The 6,385-nt window shown below is 45.8% G+C and overlaps 1 pseudogene; it reads right to left on the bottom strand.

Annotated features, from left to right (window-relative positions):
* Nucleotides 1-1,731: 1,731 nt before the first annotated feature.
* Nucleotides 1,732-5,970, bottom strand: LOC136501666 (receptor like protein 22-like; annotated as a pseudogene).
* Nucleotides 5,971-6,385: the final 415 nt, after the last annotated feature.

The raw sequence follows: 6,385 nt of genomic DNA, 5'->3' as shown, positions 1-6,385 counted from the left end.
GGTTCTGAAAATCTTAAAATTTCTGGGATACTTCGGACTTAAACTTTATAAGATAAATCCATGTAAACTTGCTGTAATCATCAATAAAACTCACATAATACTGTTTGTGACCAACAGACTCAAGAGCAGGACCCCACACATCAGAGAATACCAAATCTAAAGGTGCACTAGACTCACCGGTGGATATGGGATATGGTAACTGATGTGCTTTGGCTTGCTGGCACGCATCGCACACATACTCATGACTGGAATCAGAGGTACATGGCAATTCATTATTACTAACAATCTGACGAACTACAGGAGATGCAGGACGACCTAGACGCTCATGCCACCGGGACAGGGATGGTTTGGACGCGGTGAAGGCCTGCTTTATTGCTGAAGTGGAAGGAAGTGGATACAGTCCGCGCCGACACGGACCCTTAAGCAGAATTTTCTTGGTGTCCAGATCCTTTACCAAAAAATAATTTGGATGAAATTCCATGAATGCTGAGTTGTCAGATGTGAAACGATGAACTGATATAAGATTTTTGTGTGCCTCAGGAACATGCAGAACATTATTCAAAAGAAGGTTACGGCTAGGGGTAGTAATCATAGACTGACCAATGTGACTAATTGCCATACCTGCACCGCTCGCAGTGTGGATCTGATCTCCTCCGTTGTACTTCTCACGAGTCGCCAGCTTCTCAAGTTCGCTGGTGATGTGATCAGAGGCACCAGCGTCTGTGTACCCGTTGTTGTCGATGTTCTAGGAGCTTGAAGCCGCCACCCCTACCTTCTCATCTATGTAGTTTTCATCAAACCGGTACCAGCAATGAAGGGCGGTGTGCCCCTCCTTGTCGCACACTTGGCAGATTGGCTTGTCATGTTTCTTGTTGTTGTTGTTGAAGCCGCCGCGTTGCTGACTGTTGGTGTTGGATCCTTGGGTGCAACCACGGCATCCAGTGCTAGGAGGACCGCGACCACGCCCACGGTTTGAACCGCGCCCGCCTCCGCGACCGGCCAGATTGGCCGACGTTTGTTCACCGCCATGGACCAGATTTATCCTGGTCTCGAAGTTGAGGAGCTGTGCATACAACTCATCAAGCGTCACCGATTCCACCCTCGTAACGAGAGAGGTAACCAGCTGACTCATACTCCTGCTGGCAATCCGGTGAGAATGTACTCAACCAGCTCAGTCGTCGGTGATAGATCAGCCCCGCCGCCGCCATCTCATCACTGAAACCTTCCATCTTAGTGAAATATTCAGTAGCGGAGAGATTACCTTTCTTGGTATTGGCGAGAGCGATGCGTAGATTCACTGCGCGAGCACGGGTCTGTGAGGCGAACATCGCCTCAATCTTTGCCCATGCAGCCTGTGCCGTCTTGGACTTGGCGATGTGGCTAAGGATGTCCCTGGAAACGCTGGCGAAGAGGAAGCTGAGAGTCTGCTAATCCCGGGCCTCCCACTCCTCGAACGCCGGATTCAGGACCTGCTTGCCTTCCTTGTCCGCAATCTTCTTCTCTGGCGCCACCATGGATCCAGTAAGGTGCCCATAAACGCGAGCACCTTTGATAGTCGAGAGGACCTGAGCCTCCCAGATGGGGTAGTTGGTCCTTGGTGAGTTTTTCGGTGATGGCCGTGGCCAAGAGAGGGTTGGGCGGGAGGGCTGAAGAGGACGACATTGCGGCGAGGTGTTTCTAGGTGGAATTGGCTCTGATTACCATGAAAAATAACAGAGGGCAGAACTTGCGTAGTTGAACGTCGGGGACTTCCGACGATGTTGCGTGTTGAATCAGTGGATGGAACAGCCCCATCCATGGTAGTACATATGTGCGCCCATGGAACCTTCTAGGCGCAGGTGGGATCCTAGCAGATCCTATTTACAAGGCAACTAACAATCAACCCCAATCCTAGCGCCATGACAGGTTTCCATGTTAGCAGATTACGTATGTGTCATGCATGTTTACACATTACAAACTTTACTTCTAACAGGCTGCGGATCCATGGCCGCAGAACATCTAGCAGAAACTTGTCCACCTGCCAGTATAGCCACCTCCTCCCGCTGCCCCACAGCAGCGTGGTCGTAAACACGATGACCAAGCCGGAAACAACCCCTGCCTCAACCGACAAAAATTCCCAGTTCAACTCTTTAGATGAGCCCGATGTAGCGGCAGCAGAAGATGGTGTGTGGTTCGTGTCACACATGCGTGGCAGCGGCTTCCCGCACAGCCCGTCGTTCCCGAGAAATGATGCTTCTGGAAACGTCGAGAACTGGCTGGACTGTGGTATCATCCCCGACAGATGATTGTAGGAAAGGTTGAGCACCTCGAGGAATGACATCAGTGCCATTGCTGGAGGGATCTCCCCGGAGAGCTGGTTACTGGAGAGATCAAGTGACTCCAGCTGCAGCATGTTTGCGATCCGAGGAGGGATCCTGCCGGTAAAAGAGTTCCTGGACAGGTTGAGCCCCTTGAGGAACTTCAGGTCGCCGATCTCGTTGGGGATGATACCCTGGAAGTCGTTGTTGGAGAGATCGAGTGACATGAAGACTGAAAGTATCTGTACAAGAGTTGTTTCTTGCCCTTTGATCGTCACCGTGATTGATTCCCTGTAATAACTTGGAGATGCTGCTGCTGATTTGATAATTCCAACATACATGCTCAGAGCTCCTGAAGAAACCGTCATCATAGCTTTGAACTGCTCTAGGAATCGTGCAGTAATGCTACCGTTAAATGAATTTGAAGAAAGGTCCATAACTTGTAGCTCTGGGAAGAAGGAATGCATTTGTTTGTTCATCCCATCGGCGTAATCAATGGGACCATGGAAACGGTTCGACTTCAGAACAAGCACTTTCAACAAAGGAAGAACTCCCAGCCACTCTGGATAGGTATCAACTATCAGGTTGTTTCCGAGGTCTAGAACTTGTAGCATGTGACAGTTGATCAGAGGCATGGGTAAATTTCCCTCCAACTTGTTGCTATTGAGATCTATTACTTGAAGTGCACATTGGTCGCTGATGTCCTGAGGCAAGGATCCATGGAAATTATTGTTCCTTAAGTTCAGTATCTCAAGACGATCATTATCTTTCAACAAACAAGGTGGTATTAATCCACTGAATCTGTTAAAAGAAAGGTCTAGAACTTCCATATTAGTTGCATTGCAGATCAAATGGGGAACTTCTCCAATGAGGCTATTGTTTGCCAATGATAGGGAATCGGCTGACCTAATGCGTGACCAAAACTCAGGTATGATAGAAGAATTGAAACGGTTATTGGAGTAGTCCAATCGGTAAGTTCCCATTGGCGGTAGTGGGAGAGGTCCCTCAATCTTGTTGGAATGGAGATCTAGATCAAACCAATATACTGATACACTTGATAAATTTGTATCAACGCTGGTAAATAGATTATGAGACAGGTTCAGACTAAAAGAGAATTCTCCAATTCCCCATATCCAATCAGGTACGTGTCCACCAATATTGTTGTTTGAGAGGTCCAAATCATAAATACCCCTCTGGTGCATCAAGAATTTTGGCACGGAAGATAGGTTACATGATGCCAATCCCAACTCCCTAATAAATGGATATTCTAGGTAGGAATGATTGCTATCTTCCTCTACTACAAACAACTTATTATAGGATAGCGATAGATAATCGAGCTCCTTGCGATTCTTTATGAAGCTTAGATCCACAGTTCCAGTGAAATTGTTTGACGACAGATCCAAGTAATATGTTCCTACAAGCTCCGACAGTAATTTTGGGATTGGTCCTTGCAGTTTGTTACTACTAAGATCAATCCATGCCAAATTAGAAGATATATTGGGGTACAAAAGAAAATTTCCAGTGAAATTGTTTTGCGAGAGATCTAAAGACACCAAAGATGGGTGAGAAAACAAAGATGCAGGTATCACTCCACTTATCGAGTTGTTACTAAGATCAACACTTGTTAGGTTGCGTAGAGCATGGTATCCATCTGAAGGTAATGAACCAATTAAGTTGTTACCTGACAAGTCAATTGATTCAATCATCGGCCACTGAGCAAATTGTGGGATGGTGCCATTGAATTGGCAATCAGAAAGGTCCAACATAGTCAAACTTTGGAGGTTACCGGTAGACTCTGGTATTTTTCCAGAAAGCTTGGTTCCACTAAGCCTCAATTACTTGCAAAGAGCTACCCTCTGCGAACTCAGGCAACTCTCCACATAGATTCTCATTCTGTGATACATCTAGCAGTTGTCAAGCTTTTGATATGAAATATCCATGAAGGGAATGTCCCAGTCAGCCCACAATCTGTCATTCGTAGCTCTTGCAGACCTGGTGTTGTATTGGTAGAAGAAGAATGTACCGACATGATCGGACTTACTGAAATGTTGACAGCATCAAGATACAACTTCTGTAGACTGTTAAGGTTGTTAATCAAGGCATATAAGCTCAAATTTTTAAGGTTAAGGACTGAGAGATCTAGCATGATTAAGTTGGAAAGAAATGGGTGCTTAGTGAGAACAGTATCAAAGTGGCCGCTAGTGATTGTGCACCCCCACATGCTTAGCTCTTTGAGACCTGACTGTGGTATTGGTAGATGAGGCAAGTGGCAGATTGGTAGGACTGGCAGAAATGTTTACATTTTCAAGATATAGATTTTGGAGCTTATCAAGGCTGCCAATCAAGGAATAAAGGCTCAAATTTTTAAAATCAAAGTCCCGAGAGACCTAGCATGACTAAATTGGCAAGTTTGGAATCAAGCAGAAAAGTATCAAACTGTCCGCTAGTGATTGTGCACCTCCACATGCTTAGCTCTTTGAGACCTGACTGTGGTATTGGTAGAAGAGGCATAGGGCCAGATCTAGTAGGACTGGCCGAAATCTTTACATTTGCAAGATATAGATTTTGGAGCTTATCAAGGCTGCCAATCAAGGAATAAAGGCTCAAATTTTTAAGATCAAAGTCCGAGAGACGTAGCATGACTAAATTGGCAAGCTTGGAATCAAACAGAAAAGTATCAAACTGTCCGCTAGTGATTGTGCACCCCCACATGCGAAGCTCTTTGAGACCTGATGTGGTATTGGTAGAAGAGGCATAGGCCAAATCTATTGGACTGGCCGAAATGTTTACATTTGCAAGATATAGATTTTGGAGCTTATCAAGGCTGCCAATCAAGGAATAAAGGCTCAAATTTTTAAGATCAAAGTCCGAGAGATCCTAGCATGACTAAATTGGCAAGCTTGGAACGAAATAGGAGATTAGTAAGAAAAGTATCAAAATGGCCACCAGTGATTGTACACCGCCAGCATTCTCAGCTCTTTGAGACTTGACGTTTTATTGGCAGAAGAGGCAGGCACCAAATCGGTTGGATTGACCGAAATGTAGGCTTCATCAAGATACAGTGTTTGGAGACTGCCAAGGCTGTCAATCAAAGTCTCAAGGTTCAAATCTTTTAGATGAAGGCCAGAGAGGTTCAACGTGACTAAATTGGAAAGTTGGCCGTTCTCGATGGGCAAAGCACCAGACAAGCCAGAATAAGAGAGGTCAAGGTACTTGAGATCAGGGAGCTGCTCAAATCCGGGACGTGGCCACGGAGTTGCATCAAAGTTGTTGCAAGCAAGGCTAAGGAAGCGAAGCGAGGTAAGTTTAAAGATGTCTGGTGACCTGAGGTTACCCGAGATGCAGAGGTCAGAGAGGTCGAGAGCAGTGACGTAGCCCAACGTGCCGTCACATGTTACGCCTTCCCAGGTGCAGCAGTTGGTGTCTGCCTTCCATGACGGAAGAGTACTCGGACTCCGGAACCATCCACAATATAAAGCTGATGAGTTGCCGAAGTGGAAGCTGGCTTTGAGGCGGAGCAGGGCAGCGCTCTGATCTTGGCGGCATAGTCTGGCTCCACACCCGCTGGTAGCGAGGATGATGGTAACTAGGAGAAGGTAGCTGGGAAGAGGATGACAGCGAAACATGGTGGCTTAAAGCTAGCGGTGGCTTTGTTTTGTGTAGAGATGGTGCTCGGTGCTTATGACTGTGTGAGAGCAAGGTTTGGCAGCAACCTTGTTTAAATAGGCTATATGGATGACGCAACGCGAAGCGAGGACCAAGACTTCAAAGAAGTCATCGGTGTGGGACCATTAGTTCCGCGTAACAATTACTCCTATAATAATAACATCTTTGTGTTAGCGTGTTACGATTTGCAATAGTCACGAAAACATTCCCGATAAAATGTAAATTAATTGAACACGCAAAACTGTAAAATTTCAGGTCTGCTCGGCACAACTCCAGCCATATTCAGATTGGATCAGAAGATTGCGAACAAATTAAAGATCTATATCTAGTCCAAAGTATTAATAATGACCTACTCTTAATGTATCTCCAGCTCTAGACAAAAAATTTCTTTAAGCTATGAATATCCAACTCAAAATTTATAG

This window comes from Miscanthus floridulus, chromosome 13 (genome assembly GCF_019320115.1).
Source record: "Miscanthus floridulus cultivar M001 chromosome 13, ASM1932011v1, whole genome shotgun sequence".
Classification (NCBI taxonomy): Eukaryota; Viridiplantae; Streptophyta; class Magnoliopsida; order Poales; family Poaceae; genus Miscanthus; species Miscanthus floridulus.
The sequence above is the reverse complement of the archived record's forward strand: the minus strand, read 5'-3'. Positions and strand labels throughout refer to the sequence as shown.